This window comes from Myodes glareolus, chromosome 1 (genome assembly GCF_982192425.1).
Source record: "Myodes glareolus chromosome 1, mMyoGla1.1, whole genome shotgun sequence".
Classification (NCBI taxonomy): Eukaryota; Metazoa; Chordata; class Mammalia; order Rodentia; family Cricetidae; genus Myodes; species Myodes glareolus.
Window position 1 is genome coordinate 86,705,855 of NC_142026.1, and position 20,213 is coordinate 86,726,067.

The 20,213-nt window shown below is 46.6% G+C and overlaps 2 long non-coding RNA genes across 3 annotated transcripts; one reads left to right on the forward strand and one right to left on the reverse strand.

The window, feature by feature from the left end:
• The first annotated feature begins 424 nt into the window (after positions 1 to 424).
• LOC146895897 (uncharacterized) lies at positions 425 to 3,296 on the forward strand. Its single transcript, XR_015002374.2, has 4 exons — positions 425 to 818; positions 1,098 to 1,209; positions 1,383 to 1,491; positions 1,950 to 3,296. It is a non-coding gene; the product is annotated as an uncharacterized LOC146895897 (long non-coding RNA).
• A 3,468-nt stretch (positions 3,297 to 6,764) lies between these two features.
• On the reverse strand, positions 6,765 to 18,325 carry LOC146895896 (uncharacterized). 2 transcript variants are annotated; one of them, XR_015002391.2, is made up of 4 exons: positions 18,253 to 18,325; positions 9,420 to 9,673; positions 9,069 to 9,174; positions 6,765 to 7,106 (listed from the first exon to the last, which is right to left on the reverse strand). It is a non-coding gene; the product is annotated as an uncharacterized LOC146895896 (long non-coding RNA). The 2 variants fall into 2 exon arrangements; XR_015738868.1 differs by lacking the exon at positions 18,253 to 18,325 and having other exon boundaries at positions 9,420 to 10,217.
• Between the last annotated feature and the right edge of the window lie 1,888 nt (positions 18,326 to 20,213).

Consider the following 20,213-nt stretch of genomic DNA (forward strand, 5'->3'; position numbering starts at 1 on the left):
TTCTATGTCCAGCTCTATGCTCTTATTTTAAACATTTAAAGAAGTTGTGATTAAAATACACACAACATTCTTGGTAAAACATTTCTACGTAGACAAACTGAATGACTGAAGCAGCTGGACGGATGCCAACAGTTTTGTAAACGAAACACACACAGCATTACCAGCCCTCTTTCCGTAATATTTCAGGCAGCTGCAGTTAAAAAGTGCACGTGTTTTAGGGATAATTGCAATAAAAAAGAAATCAAGGAAATGAGCATGGAATTCAGGAGGAAGACTGTCATGGGCGGAGTAGGGGCGAGGGAATTACAATTCCCTGTACAATTAAATGCAGTTATAAAGATCTTTCGTTTTCGATAATTCTTCTTAAACATTGACCATAAGATTTAAATAGGCAAGGCAACAAATAAAAAGGAAAGATACAAAACTGTCAAAGTCTAGAATACGTATGTGTACAACACATTGGGTTTTAAGCTGTCTCCCTGAACAACCACTTCCTCAGCCACCACAGCCTCGACCTGTGTGTGGTGAAAATGGAAATTATAGCCCTAGAAGCTACAGAGGAGGACTCACTATCTAGTCCAGTCCACTGGAAGTCCGGCTGTCCCTCTGTGCCTCTCGCCCACGTCTGAACTGCCAGTCAGACGTCTGAACTCCTGTCAGTGAGGAATAGCTTCAGTTGACCTTTCACCCCACATTCGTGCTGCAACCAGCAGTCCACTGCAAATGTCCTCAGACGTAAAGCTGACTCTGTAAGTGGAAAGTACTAGAGAGTAAGAACTGCCATGGCCAAGTTCAAGCTACCCATGTGGAGCCACCAGGTAACAGAGCTGGGCAGTGACGTCACCATCAACACCCAGGAGCTGGACCGAGCTGGATCCTCCGTGTCGCTCCCTAAAATATTTCCCGTATACTTTATTATTGTTTTGCTGAACAGATCTACAACTGACAAGCATTTTGCATTCTGGTCTGTTTATTGTTTCTCAGAAACGATAGAGGACGACAAACACCTCCCGTTCGTAGTTAGACCCAAAGTGCAGGTGCGCAAAGTTTTTTAATGTGTCAATCATGCTTCCTTCCTCCCCCTTCCTTCCTCTCAGGTTGAGTCCTTGTTCCTCTTCCTCACTGAAAGGCACGTTCCCACCAGAGGAACCAGGATCCCGGAAACAGCACGTAGAGTCTGGGAACTGTGGAGACTTGCTCCTATTGGTGGTAAGACGGATTGAGCAATCAATGCCAGCCTGGGACACATAGCCAGACAGGGAAGAAGGAAGGGAGGGTGGGAAGGGAGGAAGGAGGGCAGGGAAAGCTATGTAAAACACTGAGGTCCACCAGGCACAGTTCTACTAGTAAGGGGTCTGTTTGTGCTCCGCTGCCCCTCTCAGGTAACAAGCCCTTCTTGGCGGCAGACCCTACACAGCAGTGGTCCCTGCACCGTGAAGGGTTGGCAGTGGCTGTGACACTGGCCTTTTCCACAGATGCAGTGTGCATCAGGTAGGTGTTGTGAGTCGCTCCCTTCCCAGTGGGAGACGTGTCCGCACGGATGTCCAGAGCTAACTTCGGACCTTGGAGCCCCCATTGCCTTCCACCTATTGACATGTAGATGACTACAAAGGCCTGTGTTAACAAATGAAAGTCTTGGGAGACTTTAAACTTTCTCTACTTGTCCTCCGCTAATAATGAAACCAGACCGCTTTTTCTTCAGAGCCACATTTCTGGAAAGGGTTGTGTGCCCTGCTTCTTCCCTCTCGAGCATGGCTCTGCCAGAAACTCCCCAAGACTGAGTGCTGGTTCTGAATACAACTCTACAAGTGTTGCTACTTCTTCCATAAGGAGGTGGGGTGCGTTCCATTGAGAGGACTCAATGACTCACTTCTAGCTAGCAGACTGTGATGCAGATGATGGGTAATTGCTGCCAGGCTCTGCTAGAATAAACTACATTTCCTTCTTAGATCACTTGTCCGGAGTTAGGACTTGACCGGTCCTTCCAAGGAAGGAGGCAGAGCTGAAGTCTCCGACCGTCAGCCATCTTAGAAATGCATCCTCTACCTGCAGTCAACCCTTCAGACTCTAAATCTGACTGACAGCTTGACCACACACTCTTCCAAGGCCCCACCCAGCCTGACACATTTCTGATTCCTGCCCCTCAGAGACTGAGGATTATGGACCTATGTGGCTTTGAGCTGCTCTATTTGAGGGAAATGGTTATAGAATCATGTGTCATTAACACAGCTTTCCAGAAAGCAGATCTAATGGCTTCATTTCCACCCCCTGCCTCATGCCATGGGGTATCCGGGACATCTTTTCTTGTTTTCTTGCAGGATCACAAGCCAGTCTTCTACCCCTGTCCTCTGCATGGTTCTACCTCTTTTCTCAGTCTTCCTGGTTCTTCCTCCTCAGGCTCCGGGTCTCTTACTTTCTCCTCTTCTCTCTCATTCTGCATATTCTGTCTTATCTATTATCTTGGTTTTTATTTATTATTATACTCCTTTAAAGACAAGCGTTAACTCAGTCTCTCAGAGGCAAATGGAGAAAATATTGCCTCATATTGAAAAATACAACCTAGAGTAACTCAAAGGATTCCTCAAAGATCTGTAAGAATTTGGACCCCAGGGACCAGAACTTAACACTACCCAGACATTTTTTTCCCTCTCTTTCTTATTTCTGCTTGTTCTGCTTGCTTTCACTTCTTTGTTTGCTAAATTTTCCTTTTCCACTAAAACTAAACTCCACCCACACTTGGAAGAAGGTGGGACCACAAACCCTGGCCCCACTGACATCATATTAAGTAGCAGAGAAATCTTTCCCCAGAAGAAGAGATGAGAGCTGAATAGAAATAGCATATGTCCAACACACTGTCCGTGGCTAAACAGTTCTACCCCGGATCCTCCTGCTTCTCCCTAAACGGGGGGGCCCGTGTACCAGAAACAACAGGCAGCTCCAGCTGGAGATCTGAGCCCTGCATTTGGAGAGAAAGGGGTGTGGATAATGGCGTTCTTCTCACAGTTTTAGAGGCCAGAGGTCCACAGTTAAAGTGCTGGGGAGGTCGAGACTTCTAAGGTTGCTGTGGGAAGATCTGTGGCAACCTTGCTCTTGCTTCAGCTAGTTCCTTGACTCACGGCTGCTCCCTCTGTCTCCGCTTCCGCCTTCACACAGTGTCGCCTTGTGTGCATGACCATCTGTGCATTTAAATTCCCCCATTTTTGTAAAGGCACAGCCCACCCTATATAGGAACCACCCTGATGACCTCAGCTAATTATTAAAGACCTTGTTTTCAAATAAAATCACTTTTTAAGGGATTGGTCACTAAACTGCTGACTTGACGGGAGAGGTGGGGAATTCAACCCATAACAGGCCCTGTAGAGAACACGGACACAGAATCGATTGAGTGCATTGGCATTTCCTGTTCTAATCATTCTCTTTGTTCCCGGGACTGGCTTCTTTCCTTATAGATCTTATCTTAGTTACACACACCACCGTGTGCTCTGTAATCCAAACCAGGCCCTTCTTTATTCTTATCTACCCAGCCGTTCACTGAGTCCCACAGGGTTGGGCCATAACTGTTTCTTCATGGGTCTCCTTCCTTCCAACCCAAATGTTGTACAACTTGAGCTCAGATTCCTAGAATTTTGTGTATCCATGTCACAAACACCTTCTAAATGTTCTGATTGCCTCTAGCTGTCGTTTTCTGGATATTTGCTACAACACCTTTCTCCTCCACCAATCCAACAGGTATCTGTCTATGTCTATAAGATCTTTCAAAAACATTAAGGTTTCCCGACAAGTCTGTAACTTTTTCATTAAGTTCCAATGACTTCCACAGCACAGAGTTCTTGATAAGGCCCACCCTGCACCCCAAAACTAGTCCCTTTATAGCCTCCCTTCTGGCTAGACCCAAAAGTTCTGTAGTTCCAAGTCCTCTATCATTCTGTGTGTCTAAAGAAAGCGTCCTTGCTCTCGAAGCTCAGCCTGAGGACTTCGTTGAGGACTCTCCCTTGCCCTGTTTACAGTCTCTAAAGTCACCTGTCCTGGAGCTGGGCCTCTTCCCAAGATCGTAACAAGTATGTTGCTAACTACTGTCCCATTGCAGCAACATTTGAACAGAATTTCCTGCAGAACTCTTCTTGGCACACGAGGCTCCTGTCTACTTTGGGGTGTCCCTGTGGAGACTGCTTGTGGACACTCAGACCCCAAGGCCAAGCATAAGCATTACTAGGCAGCAATGTATGAAGGAGGAGAGCACAAAATACCACGTGATTTCCAGAGCTCATCCAGGCTGCAGTGGGGTCAGTTGTCTGGCTGACTTGCTGCCACAGGTCAGCGCAAGCTGAGCACTTGGCAATGATGACTCAGTTTCTGGGGGCGCTCAGATCTGGTGAGGGTCCTGGCTGAGGTCTTTGCTGGATGCCTAGCCCAGCACTTTTGCAAAGACCCTTGTCTCCTTATGGGTGGCTGTAGAGCAGATCACCTAACCATCAGTAACTGAGGGGTCAGAGCCCTCACTCAGTCCCTGTTCTATGTCGGTGGAGTGCACTTCTAGACCCTATGTTGTGGAAGGACAGCTATGTGTCCTCACCTTAATAGGCCTTGTACTGAGTGTAGATGTGGCATTTCTGGACACTACCTAGGCCAGACACTTTGTTTTGTGTGCATCTGTGTGCAGTTCTGTTTGAGTAGGTCCGCTAATTACCTCCGCTGCATAAATGGGGATACTGAGGCACAGAACAGTATAGAATGTGCCTGAGGCTTCATACCTAGTCTGAGGTGGGGCAGAGATTTGAGCCTAGGCTATCTGGTACCAGCACCCACATTCTTTATTTGGTTGGTTGGTTTTGTTTTTGTTTTATTTAACATAATTTCTTTATTGATTCTTTGGGAATTTCACATCGTACGCCCACCTCCATTCTGCTCACCTCCCAGACCCCTTTGTCCTCCCCCTCACACCTGCAGTGCCCCCCCAAAAGAAAATTTTTGAAAAATCAAATCAAAACCAAACAAAGCAAGCTAGTAAACAAACAAAAACCAAAAAGCCAACCGTTTCCAGCCTCCATCTTTCCTGCCTCTCCAGCACCTATGCGTTGGCCCTGGTGGCCTTGGGGGTCATAGTAGGTCACACAGGAGACCCTTCTATCCAATCAGCTTTACTTGCAAATGTTCATTGCCGTGAGTCACTGTTCTGGTTCAAGGACACTGGCTTCTAGTACACCCTCACCCCTGAAACCCCTCTCGAATATCCCGAGGCCGCTCCAAGTCATGAAGATTCTGCGGGTATCCTTCCCCAGGATCAGTTCCTTCATGAGCTCCAGCGGGTCCTCAACGGAGTCGATGTTAGGTGGGCCAACTCAGGGCTCGGCTATGGGCCTGAAGGGTAGCCGAGCTGGTCAGTCCAGACCACCGCCCCCACCTCAGGCGAGGGGCGGAGCCAACTCCGCCATGCCCGTGCCATCAGGGTCATTTCTCCTTTGCCCATGATGAGGGGTTGGGTCTCTCTCTCCCTATGTGGGGGAAGGAGAAGGAGTGTGGGGAGGAGGCTCTCCTGTGAGGGTCGGGGGCAGTTCTCTTGCTGCAGTGTTCATTGAGGGGAAGGGCCAGTGAAGAGCAGGCAGGCAGGCTGGCAGGCATGGTTGTCCCCTGAGGGGACATGAATCACAGTTAACAATGCAGACCTTAGTAGCACAGAACCAATGACCCAGACATGATCTTGGCATCAGTTCAGGCCCGGACATCCTGACCTGGGGTGGAAGCACAGGCCACTTGGATCAGGATGGCTCTGGCATTGTCACAGCCCCCAGACATCAACAAGGCCATAGGTTTCGGCCTAGACTCTAGGCTTCCATGTGACCTTAGGTGACAACACAGACCCCGGCTGTGATGGGATCACCAGCACAGACATGGTCCTTAGCAACAGCTGGGTCTGGAGGTCACCATTGCCCCAGGTGGCAGTTCAGGCCACGCAGATCAGCACAGCTCATGGAAGTATAGACCTTGGACACAAACATGGCCCCAGAATTCAGATTCTTTGTTTTCATTTTCTTCTGCCTAATAACTAATTCTGGTTCATTTTTTAAAACAAAAATCAAGATGTTCATAAGTAAAATGAAGTTCACACTCAATCACCTTTGGGGCCTTGGGAAGAGTGCCTTAAGGCTCCAGACTTTTGTCCTCTGAAGCTGACAAAGTATGACGCCAGTGTCCAGGTCCTAGGCACAAAGACATCCATAGAGAGAAAAGCCCCTTGTCTCAGTGCTGAGTCCCAAATCAAAGCCACCAGGGCAGCAGCTCTGATTCACCAGAAGAGCACTGTGACAGAACTAGGCTTATGATCTCAGCACCTGAGAGGCTAAGGAAGGAGGACTCTCATGAGTTTGAGGCCAGGCTGGACTCCATAGTGAGTTCTAGGCCAGTCTTAGGCCACAGAGTGAGACCCTGTCTCAAAGACAAACTGGTAAAAACCACCACCCACAGAAATTGTTATAGAACTACTTGTCATGTAAGCCACTGTCAAGGGTTGAACTGTCCCCCTAAAGAAGACATGTTGAAGTCCCAACCCTCAGTACCTCAAAATGTAACCCAACTTGAAAACATATTGTTTATAAAAATAATCAAATTAAAATGAGATTCTCCAGATTGATCCTAATCCATATGCACCCAGGAGAGAGATGGGCACATGAAGAGGAAGGTGGAGATGAAGTAATACCTTCATCCACCATCCAAGGAATCCCAAAAATTGTGACAAGTCACCATAAGCAAGGAAAAAGATGGACCAATCCAGTCAACAGTTTTATCTCAGGCTTTTTTTTAACCTCCAAATCTGTGAGGCAGGAAATTTCTACTATTTGAGCCACCCAGGTCATGGGGGTACTTTGACCCTACAACCCTGGGAAGGGGAAGTATGTGCACCTTCCACACCTCCTAGGTAATTAGATTTTGATTTCCATATTAACAGTATATGATTCTCTCAGTCGACACAGGGAGGTTGATCAAAGCAATGGTAAATCAATGAAAGAACACCTGGAATCTCAATACCAGCATTGCCGGGAGCTGCAGAGACTTCATAAGGCCTCAGGCTCCTCTGGCCATCTTGAAAGGCGAAGCCGTCTGAGGGATAACTGCAGGAAAAGGGCTGACGTGAGCAAGCATTAGAAGACAAACAGGCAGGCATGGCTTTTACCACAGGGGTCTGGCAGCGAGAACTCTGAATGGCAGTGCCTTCGAAGGTTTATCGTGCCCGCAGTCTGAGGCCAAAGCAGGAGCACATGCCAAGATTTCAACCAGACTTCAGCTTTGATGGTGGCGACAACCAGTTGGACTTTCCAATGTCTTGTCAACTTTTAGTTAAAGGGAGTGATTTATTTGAATGGTCCTAGATGAAACTCCCCAAAATATATCCAATAAAGAAAGCTAGAGTTTTAGTAGGAGACTCCATGTTGGGAACATGAAGGTCCTTACACCTCCAGGTCTCCAGGGAAACTGCAATGTCAAGCACACAGGACTGGTCTCTAAAGGAAAAGCTGTAGAAACATGTCCTTCCATCCAGAAGGTTGGGAATCGGAGGTGATTAACAGCCTGGCCATCTGTGTTATCTGCTGATCCAGGTCATATCAAGTTCTCACAACCAGGACTAGAAGTCGTAATCTAAATGACCCTTACAGTCAGGGGTTTCCCAAAGATCCCACAACCAAGATAGAGATAACCTACTAGTTTCAATGACCCTTACATTATCTGTATAGCCAGAGGCTGCCCCAAACTCCCATGGCCAGGACCAGAGGTGGTTAACAATCCCAATGAACTCTACAATATCTGTGGGCCTGAAACCATGCCAGATCCTTCCTTAGGCCATTAAGTGAATACAGGTGACCTATCTCTAGAACCCATCTTCTTGGAAGAAATGACATGTACCTTGAGTTCCTTTTCTTTGTAGTTGTACCTCCTTGTGCACTGAGGATTGTGTTACACCAGGAAACCTTCCTCCAAACTGTACTGTTTATACATATGCTGGTAAAAACTGCCTGGCATCAGACTCTCTAGAAGCATGATCCAATCTAAGTTAGGCTGAACTGAGTTTTCATCCTCACCTCCTCATGGTTCATCTCCTTACTTGCCAGGACTCCTGCAGGGACCCTACCCCCACTCCTGCAACCTCACACGGGTAGACAAGAAAGCTTTCAGAGTCCGCAAAACACCAAACAAGCAGATCCAGCACTAGCACTATCAGCTAGAGAATCTTGTCAGGTGAACCATCCTTCCAACTTCCCCTCTGAGAAAAGGAACCATGGTGAGGGCTGATAAGATGGCTCAGTGGGTAAGGGCACTTGCCGCACAAACCTGGTTACAGAGTACCATCCCCAGGGCCCACACAAAGGAAGACGAGGAGGAGGGCTGACTCCATGAAGTCCTCCTCTTTCCACCACATGTGTGCTTGGCATGAGCTCACACACCTCACACACACACACACACACACACACACACACACACACACCAATAATTAACTAATTCATTAAAACCAGAGGTAAAACTTGCCCCCCAATTTGTTTAAAGTAATGAGGGTCTGGAAAGAGATCTATAGGTCAAGTCCCTGCCCTGCAACCAAGAAAACCTGAGCTCAAACCCCAGAACCCACACAAAAGCAAGGAGTAGAGGCTCACGCTTGTCATTTCAGCACTGAGGAGGCAGAGGCAGGGGGATCCCTGGGACTTGCTGACCAGCTGGAATACTTGGGGTACTCCAGTTAAAGATGTGAATGACACCTGCGCTCTGACGTCAGAAGCTGACCTCTGGCCTCTGCACTCACAAGCACACGTGTACACAGGCGCCAGCACTCACACATGCGCCCACACGAACATGAACATGCATTAGAATAAGGCTTCGGCTGAAGCCTTAGTCAGTGTACGCTTGTGTGCGCTTCCCTCGCCCTGTAATTACCATCTGTTAGATTCATTTCTGACTGCCCAGTTACACCGCTAATTTGAGAACTATTTACATTAGCTTTAGTCAATATTTGACTTTTTTAGTAAATGTTATACTATTAAGCTGCTTAAACATTTATCAGGCAGTTAAAATTGAGCCCTTACCTCATTTAATATTTATCTTTGAGCAGACCTGGTACAGCGCAGAAACAGGCGTAGAAGAATTCAGTACTCGCTTTCAGTTTTCTTGGGCAGAAGCTAATGTGTATACCTGCAGAGGGGAAACCACAAAGCAGAGCTATTCCACAAAGCAAGGCCGACCCGAAACAAACCAGAAACCCAGTTTCTACAGAGCGCCACCAGCAGAGCGCAAGGAGAGAAACCAGTTGATCTCTCACGGAAATTTCAAATTTAACTTTCAATAATCTTGAACAAAAAGCTGAGCAGAAGTCACACCGGTCAGAGACCTTGAATGGCCCCTCACGTCTTCATTGTCTCTGTCCCTCTCACACTTACTTTTCGTTGGGTAAAATTTTAAAATCCAGATGCTGTCTTCCATAACCCAGTGAGTGGAAGACTGGTACGGCAAAGCCTGTGGTCAGGATGGGAAAGGAAGGACTTTCCCGCTGGGCTCCCACTGAGGAGGACCAGCTATGAGTCAGGAATCCAAGGGTCTTCATCCTGTGACCTCTGATGACCATCTGTTACGTGCTAGCTCCCATGCCCAGTGCTGTTATGACAACCAACAAGACAGGTTGGGTTCTTGGTGCCTTTGACAGAAAATAGGCAAATCAAGGAAGTTTTCAGATGCTGATCTTACCAACAAACTCCATGCAGAATAATTTGAAATCCTAAGTCTCTTAACCCTTAAGGTTAGAGGAATTCAGCCATGGTAAAATCAAGAAGCACATTGCCTGAAGGGAACGCAGTTGGTACAAAGGCCCTGTGGGGACAGAATGAGCAGATTCTAGAAAAAGAGTCCATTTTCCTCCTCAAAAACTGTGCTCAGTGGGGCCGGGAGACGTCTCAGGGCATAAAAGCTCTAGCTATACAAGTTCAATCTCCAAAAACCTACATTTAAGAGAGAGAGGAAAAAAAAAAAACAAGGAAAATGTGAAGGCAACATCTATAATCCCAACATCTGTGGTGAGATGGAAGAATCAGGCCATAGGTCAGCTGGTCTGGCGTACCGGACTTCACAGGGCAACAGCAGTCTCAAGAGATTCCGTCTTCACAAGGCCAAAGGCAAGAACCTCCTCCAGAAAGCTACCCTCTCACCTCCACTCTTGAAATGTGTCAGGAATGTATGAACACACACACTAATTTATTCTGTCATTCATTTAAAAAGTTATTCTTTTAACTTTTATTACATTTGTTTGTTTGTTTGTCTGGGGGGCACGCGCACCATAGTGTACATGGAGGCCAGAGGGCAGCTGGTGGAAGCCAGTTCTCTCCTTTCACAGTGTGGGTTCTGGAATCAAACTGAGGTCATCAAGCTAGGCTTGATAGCTGTAAGTAGCTTGACCGCTTACTTACCGGTCAAGGTCACCTGATATGGCCAGGAGGAATGAAGTCAGGCCAGGATGGAGGGTCACCCGCACAACCGAGACTGTGACAATTTTACTGAGAGCAATCAGACTGTTTATACCTTTATCAGAAACAGAACATAATGGTGATTGCCGGGATCAATACAATTGTAGTTGCCAGGACACAGTGAAGTCTGCAAGCCACACAGGGTACACAAGATTAATGTCTAAGACCAATTGTCCTGTCACGTTTCCATGCTTCTTTGACTACTAAGGGAACACACAGAGAAACACAAAGCAGCCTGAATGCTTCACTGCCTGAAGAAGTGCATCGGTCTCTCAGGAACTGGAAGGTACGCTGTGCCCCAGCAGCCATGAATGATAACCTGAAATCCTATGACATATGCCTCTTAAGGCAGCAAGGCCAGGCCAACTTCACGGTTCCCTGCAGGTGACAAGTGACTTTACCTACTGAACCATCTTGTTGGCCCTAAAACGTAACTAAACAGACAAATAGAACCAGGACCAACTATTATTTTAGAATAAATAATGATGCTTGTGGTAAAATATCTTTCGAGTTTTCTGATGTCAAGCTTAGTGAGACTCTGAATGCAGAAAGATACTTCAGGCACACTGAGTGTCACAGAAGTAGTGATAAAGGATGAGTAAATATGAAACGGCACACATAGTGCCCAGTTGTTGAAGTAGAAGAATTCCCAGTTCAAGGCCAGCCTGGGCTACACACAACAAGACACTATCTCAAGAAGCAAAACAAAAAAAAAAAAAAACAGCGGTAAAATGGTGTCACAAAATAAAAAATAGTAAAACAGGGTGTGACATAGTTCTCCAGGGTCAAGCGCTTGCCTAGCTTGCACAAGCCCTGGATTCAGTCCCCAGTACTGGAAGAAAAAGTAAGAAAATGGAAATAACATAAATGTCCAACCATAGGCGGGTGATTCAGATATAAGTGTCAGCATATCCACTTCCTGGGAAATGCATGACTAACAAAGTTATCTCAGCCTTCAAGATAACAAGCAAAGTATAAAATTAGCCATATAAAAATAAAGCATAGAACAGATTAAAGGAAATGCTATAATCAGAGGCTGCTCTTTTGTTTCCCAGATGCCCAGTCCTGAGTAATCACACAGAAATTTATATTAATGACAAACAGTTAGGCCTATTAACTCAGGCTTATTACTAACTAGCTCCTACAATATAAATTAACCCATTTCTATTAGTCTATATTTTGTCATGAGGCTCGTGACTTGTTACCTCACGTCTTGCTTCTGTGGAGGTTGCTCACATGTCTTCCCCGACTCTGCCTTCTTTCTCTCTCTATCTCTGCTTAGATTTCCCACCTATCTATATTCTATCCTGCCATAGGCAAAGCAGCTTCTTTATTAACCAACAGTAATCAGACAGTCACACCATACAGAGGGGGTATCCCACATCAAAATGCAAAAAAATTAAATGATGTTATAATATAGCCTTTCTTCCTCGGCACATAGCATGTTCACTCTGTCATCATCCTGGTGTAGGAACCACCTTGGTCATGTAGCCATGGCAACTAAGTGAGAAAGTATGGAGGTAGCTAGGTCTAGTGTAAAAGTGATGGAGTTACTGACACCTCCCAGTAGAAGGGAGTAGAGGTGAGGGTCTCAGGACTCGCATCTGGAATTGCAGGCATTACTCCCTCCTGCCCATCTCCAGTTGCAAGTGATCTTGGGAACTGTTAAGGTACACAGGAAGTAGAAGGTTAACAAAGAGGGGGGCAGCATGACATGGTGGGGCTTGGCCGTGGTGCAACTATTTGGGGCTCATTCATGTTCCTGTAAGACATCCCTTCTTGGTGTTTTATAAGGAACCCCAGTAAATGTATTGGACATGGTGGAGCTATACCTCAGTCTGTTCTTGATGCCCTATCTAGGTACATGGACAGTAGTTCACATCCCCTGAAGCGTAGTTAATACAGCAGGTAGCATAATTATCTCCTTCCTATTTCTTATCTTCCAAATTCCCTTAACTGTGCATGAATCCCTCCTATGATTAAAAATGGAAAACCTTGAATCTTTCAGTGAAGCAGCCTTCCTGTGCGCAGCGCTTTGGCACTCCGCAAATGTCTTCCTTTTCCTGTCTGCCACCTGAACTCAGGAGGGCATCTAAGAGAGACTTTTTACAAAATCACTGCAGACAGACAGACCTGTGCGTAGGTCATGCCTCAGACTCAGTTGGCCTCTTCACCTCCAGTGTCTGCTGGAAGTCAGGTGGGAGAAGGACAAGGTCAAAGTCAGAGACACATGGAAAGAAACAATGCTTGCCTCAGCCCAGGGATGATACACTGAAAGACTAAGCCTAGGGGCTGGAGAGATGGCTCAGTGGTTAAGAGCATTGCCTGCTCTTCCAAAGGTCCTGAGTTCAATTCCCGGTCACCACATGGTGCCCTCCCTCTTCTGGCCTGCAGACATACAGACAGACAGAATATTGTATAAATAAAATAAATAAATAAATAAATAAGACTAAGCTTAGGCCAGTGAGGATTCGGTCCCTCTCCTGTGGGAATTATAAGCTTGTTCCAAGGAACGAGAAGGAAGATGCAGTGCCATAGTCAAGGATAAGAGATCAGAAAAGCCAGACACAGGTCAAGAGAAACTCTGAAAGCAATGCATAAATGTTCCTGGTGGTTTGGGTGAGAACTTCAAACAGGCCTGGCAGGTACCTCAGTGGCATTTGAAGCATTGTCAGAGAATAATCAAAAGCATAAAAACAATTTAGATAGGATACTTCTATCTATAGAATCTGGTATCGAAACAATATAAAGCATAAATATTCCATAAATTCAAATTTCATATGAGATGTGTCGCAGTTACTTCCCTATTGCTCTAATAAAACATCATGACCAAGGCAACTTACAGAAGAAAGAATTGGGGGCTTGTGGTTTCAGAGGGTGAGATCCCACGACCACCATGACAGAGAACATGGCAGTAAGCAGGCAGGCATGGGGCTGGAGCAGTAGCAGTAGCTGAAACTTACATCCTGATCCACAAGCATGAGGAAGAGATAGAGACAGAGAAACACAGACAGAGAGATACAGAGAGAGAACAGGGAATGATGTGGGCTTTTGACATCTCAAAGCTCTCCACCAGCAAAGCCATAACTCTTAATCCATTTCCAACAGTTCCACCAACTGGGGACCAAGTGGTCAAACACATGAGCCAATGGGGGCCGTTCTTATTTAAGTCAGCACGGCGAGGAAAGGATTTTACTCTTCCATGACTAAAGTTTATGATAAACTGGCAGGAGAAAGAGCACACCGATTTTATCTGATATTAATATTTTATTTTATTTTCCCAGAGGCACAGAGTTCCCCCAAGAGTAAATATAGTCAGTACACCATCTTAGCAAAGAACAATGAGTTTGTGGAGAATTGACAAGATAAGGAGCTTGGGCTTTGAGGGGTGTTAAATTGTGGAAAGGAAAGCTTGTGGGAAAACTAATGTTGAATAAGAGCGGGTTGGAACACATGTTAGTGTATACACATCTCAGAATGGATTTTCTGTCTCTAGTGCTAAGAGTTATTCCCTTCCCAGGGCAGGAGAGAGGAGGGAAACCATCTTCACAAAGGGGACAAAATGAAGGCACTGATATTTGACTGTTCCTTAATTCTACCTTAGCACAAAACAAGGCCTGTGACAAGGGATGCTTTGTTCCCCTCACCTCTAGGATTCAAATCTGTGTTTCTAAGGAGGGCAGGAGAGACCACACTTGAGTCTCTGAGCTGGAGTCCAGAAGGAAAATGGTAGCAGTCACAAACCCTGGAAGAAAAGGAAGTAGATAGGAACCAGGGAGGACACGTGCAGAATAGACACAAGAGAGGCAGAAAGCGCAAGCTGGAGTTACAGGCGACTCAGACACGGGCTCACGGTGTGAGCTCCTGACCTCAGAACCCAGAGGGTGGCCTAGGTGACTCAGATACGGAATCACAGTGTGTATTCCTGACCTCAGAACCCAGAATGTGGTCTAGGCGACTTAGACAACGGGCTCACGGTGTGTGCTCCTGACTCCAGAACCCAGGGATGGCCTGTCTCCAGGGACACAGAAGCTATGGGAGATGTGGAGCCTCCCTTCCTGGCATCATAGCTTCCCTCCGTTACTCCACACAGCCAATCAGCCATGTCTCCCAGACTTAGTCATCAGGAACAACCTGTGAACGTTTCTTTCCTATTACTCACGTTCCTGGTGGCAACGCTAAACAGACCTGAGCCAAACACTTGCCTTGACCATGCTTGGACAGCCCTAAATGTGCTTTTATTATGAAATATTTCTTGATTTCTTAATTTTCTCTTATTATTTTATGTATGTGGGTGTTTTGTTTGTTCAGCACATATGTGCCTGGTGCCCATAGAGGCCAGAAGAGGGAATGGAATCCCTTAGAGCCAGAGTTATAGATGATGGTGAGCTGCCATGTAGGTGCTGGGAACTGAACCCAGGTCTTGGTCCTTAACCACTGAGTCATCTTTCCAGCCCTACAGATCCTTTACTGAGCCTGTGTAGTTTTCTAGCACCTGATTTAAAGAGCGCAGAGAAACACATTTCCTGGTTCATGACAAGGAGTACAGACAAGAAGTGAACAGGACAGGGTTGTGAGGACAGACGCTAAGCCCGCAACCCCTCTCTAGGAGAACTGCCCTCCAGGAGCCTCCACATTTTCTGCCCTCTGGAAGCTTCCATCACCTGTCCTGAGGTGTCTACGCAGATGACATCACTTCAGTGTTACCAAGCATGGGCATGGTACAGAAATGTGAACATACAGCAAAGTGTGACCTGATAGTAACAGAGTGGGGGAACCCACCGATGCCTGCCCAGAGCCTCCTCCTGACTTCTCTGGGCAGCAGTCCTTCCTCCAAAGTGTAGGGCAGCCTCCCTCCTGACATGGCTCTCTCTTGAGTTATCATTGGATAAGGTAAGTCTGAGAAGATTTGCGTTTCTACGTCCAGCCTTGGGAAATGGAAATCATCATTTCTACGGCCTGTGCTAGGGAGGGAATTATGAACAGAAAACCACGGCTGATGAGCAGGCAAGATGGTTCAGCACGTAAGAACGTTTGGCATGCAAGTTTGATGGCGTGAGTTCAGTTCTGGTAACCCATGGAAGAAGGAGAGAATCAACTCACCAAAATTGCCCTCTGACCTCCACACTGGCTATGGCACACACACGCATGCACGCACTCACACAAACACATGCACACATTCCCCACACAGTATCTTCCTGGTTAAAAAGTGTCTCCTGACAGCCTAGCCAAAGTCTTTTCCCCCTCAGCCCGTCTCAGCACCCAACAGCTGTGCAAAAGCACTGACATATAAAACGTGGTAGACTCATTTTAGGTTTCCCAGAGGTTTCAGATCCAGGGTGCAGCCTGGAAGGGGTATACGTGCCCTCAATGCACAGGGAACCCCCCTCAAAATCCTCTTTAGCCAGCACTCTTGCTGAGGCCTGGCGGGAGGCATCTGGTGTCCTGTGTCCCTTTCATCTTCCCGCCCTCTCCTCCTCTCCCTCAGCTTTTTATCCTCCTGTGGACCCTTTACTGGTGTTTCCCTCCACCCACAGCCACGCAGTTCACAGCAGCCCACAGCTCAGCTTTGACAGTGCATTAAAGGAAACCTGAATGCTTAGGTGTTCCCTCACCCCCAACCCCCACCCCCAGTGACTCTGCAGAGCTTCCAGCTGCTTCTGCCCAGGGGCTCTGTGCCTGCTGTCATTCAGGAGACCAGCAAGAGCAGAGCTCAGAGCTCAAGATCTGGAAACCTTTACCTAGCTGTCTCCTTCAGTTCCTGGGAGGGTTTGCTGACCCATCAAACCACCTGCTCCCATCTCTTCCCAATACCACTGCTCCCCAAGTTTGCATGCCCACACTGACGAGATGCTCAGACAATGTTCAGTAAATGATATTATTAAGGTTGCTAATTGCATACTCTAGGCTTACAGGTACTTACAGGAACGGTGGTTCAAAAGGACCTAGCAACAGTTTGCCGTTTATCAGTCTGAGTAGATATTGTTTCCTACATCCCAACACTCACACAGCCTTCAATAGAATGAGACCTCAGGAGATCTAAGTCCTCTACCTTTCGACAGGAGATGTGCACTGTACCTCCAAGGCCGGGCATGGCGAGCTCAGGTGGATAGGGGAATTATCAGAGGAGTCTAAGCATTCTGAGAGTGAAGGGCAGAGGTGTGAACTGGACACACTCTTGGCAAAGGTGTGAAGTAGATCTTTCTCTAGCCCATGTGCTCTCTGTAACACAATGTTCTCCAGAAAGCACCACCTGCCCTTGGAAGCAGTCCAATACGGAGCTGTGGAAAACAATCATTGTTTTGATTTCTCTCAAGGTATTTGTGTCGCCCCTACCTAACCCTGCAGCTGGCTCCAAACCGGTGACAATGTAAGCAACCAGACAAAGTGAACTCCACTCCTGAGAAGCACAAACATCCCATTAAGAAGGGGGGGTGGCGGGGGGAGAGAGAATAAATAGGCATGTAACCACCGCAGAAAGATTTTGAATGAGCTGACAGTATTTTCTTAAAAACAAAACCAAACAGAACATAAACCTGCAGGGTGAGAAGAAGGAGAAGCAGGAAGCTGCCTCAGAGAGCAGGAGCATGAAAGCACTGGTTAAGAAACGCAAGTGGTTCCGTGAAACACATTTAAAGGAAAAGCCGAGTGTGGTAAGATTCCCTTCAGGGAATCAGATGAAAATCTCCGTTTCTTCCTTTTGGTCAGGGGTGTGTGTGAACACCACGCACATGGTGAACATTCTGAACACAGCACACATTTCTGCACCATCACAATCACAATCGCGTTTCAAGGTTGCTTGAATCAGACAGCTCCGACTCCGACCCCAAATTTCAGGTGATTTCTTTGATGAGCTCCCCAGTGCTTTGGGCTGTAGAAGCTGCTGGACTTGGCTACTTCACATCTTCAAACTCAGTCCAAACGTTCTTTCTTTTGCCTTCCTCTCACAATGGCAGTGTGCGAAGCTATTATTGGGTCTAAGACTGTGTGTGAACCCTGGGCTTCTGGGCATCAGATCGCCCCCTGACGCCTGCCTGCTGGACCCTTGATGCCAAGAAAACACCGCATTGCCTCGCCCGCTCCCTTCCCCTCCCCCCGCCCCTCTCAGAACTATCCTTTTGTTTTCTTTTAATTACTACACTTATTTTTTTTAAGGCAGTCTTAGTTTTACAGAAGCTGTGAGCATAAATTATATCCCTACCCCCATTTCTGGAGCCTTCTGACGTTAACATTGGCTTGAGAGTGGTAGATCTGTCACCATTCCCACCGAGCCAATGTGAATACACCATTAGTAGCTAACATCTATAGTCCACATTAGGTTCACTCTTTCTGTGATCTGGAGTGAAGGGTTGAACGAAAACATACTAGAAGGCATGCAGCATTCCAGCATCACTCCAACAGAAAGGTTTCGCTATCCTGAAACTAGCACGTACTTCACCCATTCTCATCTTCCACTCTTTCTGAATCCTTAGACTCCACTGATATTTTTGTCATCCACCTGAGCTCACCATTCCCCATTTTATACGGTTAGAAACACATCCCGTGTATGAAGCCTTCGCAAGCTGCTTTCGGCCACCCTCGGAATAAGCATTTAAGGTCCCCTCCATGTTTCTCTTTTAAATGAAGGCAGGTTTGTTTGGCTCATAATTCAAAAGCATAGTCCATCATGGTAAGGTTGTACCTGACTCCAATCCTTTCCCCCTCTCTCCAGTTACTGTCTACCGTGAGATAAGTTGTGCCCACCACGTGTTCTTACCACCATGATGTCCTGCCCCACCACAGGCCCAGGACTGGGAAGCCATGAACAATGGGCTGAAAGCTCCGAAATCATGAACTGAAATAAACAACTACTCCTTCAGACTATGCTCTCGGGTGTTTCAGTCACAGCGGTGGGACATCAGCACAGTAGCTCATTGCTTATCTTGTTTCCGTGCTGTGATTGAACCCAGGACCTTGAGCACGCTAATCACAGGCTCTACTACTGAGCTAGAGCCGTGGTTCAGCTTGCTGCCCTGGGGTGATAATAACACTTCATTCTACTGATATGCAACCGTTTCTTTATCTAGTAAAAGGGATATTGATTGCTTTGAAGGTTGGGCAATTGTGAATAAAATGATATAGGTTCGGGTGTAGACAAGCTTTCGGCTCATTTGGATACCAGATAAAGTGCGGGCAGACATGACTACAGGAAGGTACAGTGGAGGGGAAGGTTCTATTGTAGACATGAGGGAGAGTACAGTCAGCGGCATCTGAAAGAGGCAGGAACAGAGAGAGAAGGAAGTAGACTGAGTATGGCCAGCAGAATGGACCAGGCCATCTGAGGAGAGGAGCTGGGGGCAGAGTCGGGCGGGGGGGGAGCGGAAAGAGAGGGTCAAGAGAGAGCCAGAGAGAGCAGGACTGAAAGAGAAGGCTCTATAGAAATGGGAAGCTGAGAGAAGGGGAGCTCATGGGCTAGAGAAGTTTAGGGAAGACAGTGGGGTGAGAAGAACTGAGAGGAGCCATCATGCCAGCAAGGACTCTGTGAGGGGTTACCTTCCACGCTGAGAGCCTGGAGGCCAGCTATGCTGTGGTATGCTAACAGACACCACAGTAGTCTGTTCCTTTTGGACCTGACAGAGGCTCATTAAGGAGCGCAACTGCTAATTGAGTTTTAGCTTTTTCTCTTGCTCTCGTCTACGGAGAGCTGGGCCAGAAGGGGGACAGAGGCTTGGAGCTTATAGATTTCTGATGAAATTGAGTCAGGAAACTGTGCCCACTCAGGGGAAGAATGGAATACAATTCCAAGGAACACTCCCAGCTATCAATGTCAGCAGGAACACACATCTTAAAGCTGTGCCAGTGACCTTGAGGAACAGAGACCCTATACAGTTGGAAACGTTATTAGATGTTTGATTCTACCAGATGTATATTATTATATGCTACCTATAGATTTTGAACCTGAGGTTAAATCTAAGGAAAGAGAGGCCATTGCAGGGAGAAGTTAGGGCTGAAATAGACAGAGCCACAGCAGAAAAAGAAGGGCTCCCAGTTGACCATGTTTCTCAAGACTAATGTTTCAAACTGATGAGCACTTTGGGATGGTTTTTCTACAAATTTTATCAGTGCTTAATAAATAAAAATAGGGTGAGTCCTTGGTATGTTCAGATGTCAATCCTTTTCAGATTATGTTTTACAAATATTTCTTCCAGCTGTGATCTATCTTTTTATTCTCTTATAAACCTAGTTTTCTAAATAAAATGTGCTTCTTTTTTCTTTTCTTTTCTTTCTTTCTTTCTTTTTTTTTTTTAAACCTATTTCCTTGCAAAAGGCCTTCACTCTTGGTCTGAAGCCTGAATTAAAGGAACCTTCTATAATAAAATTCTCAGGGACCTTGGGCAAGAAGCCAAATAAACTCAAGTGTCCTGAAACAGCCTAACAATCCCAGTCCAGGGGAAAATCAACCACAAACAGCAATCAGGAAGTAAAAGCTGCCCCTGCCTTTGCAGTCTAAAATGGAGCCTCACTCACTCGGGTAAGACCCTGGAAGCTGTAATCAAAGGTTAAACTCTCAGAGTACAAGCTGTAGTCAGAACGACAAGTATACAGGGGCTTAGCTGCCACTTCTTCCTCTTGATAGAGTCAGGGAAAACTGTGACTGGAAGTTGGGAGGCCTCCTGGTCCTCGTTAGTCCAGGAGCACACATGGGAAGGATTAATAAATCTAATCTACAATGGTTAA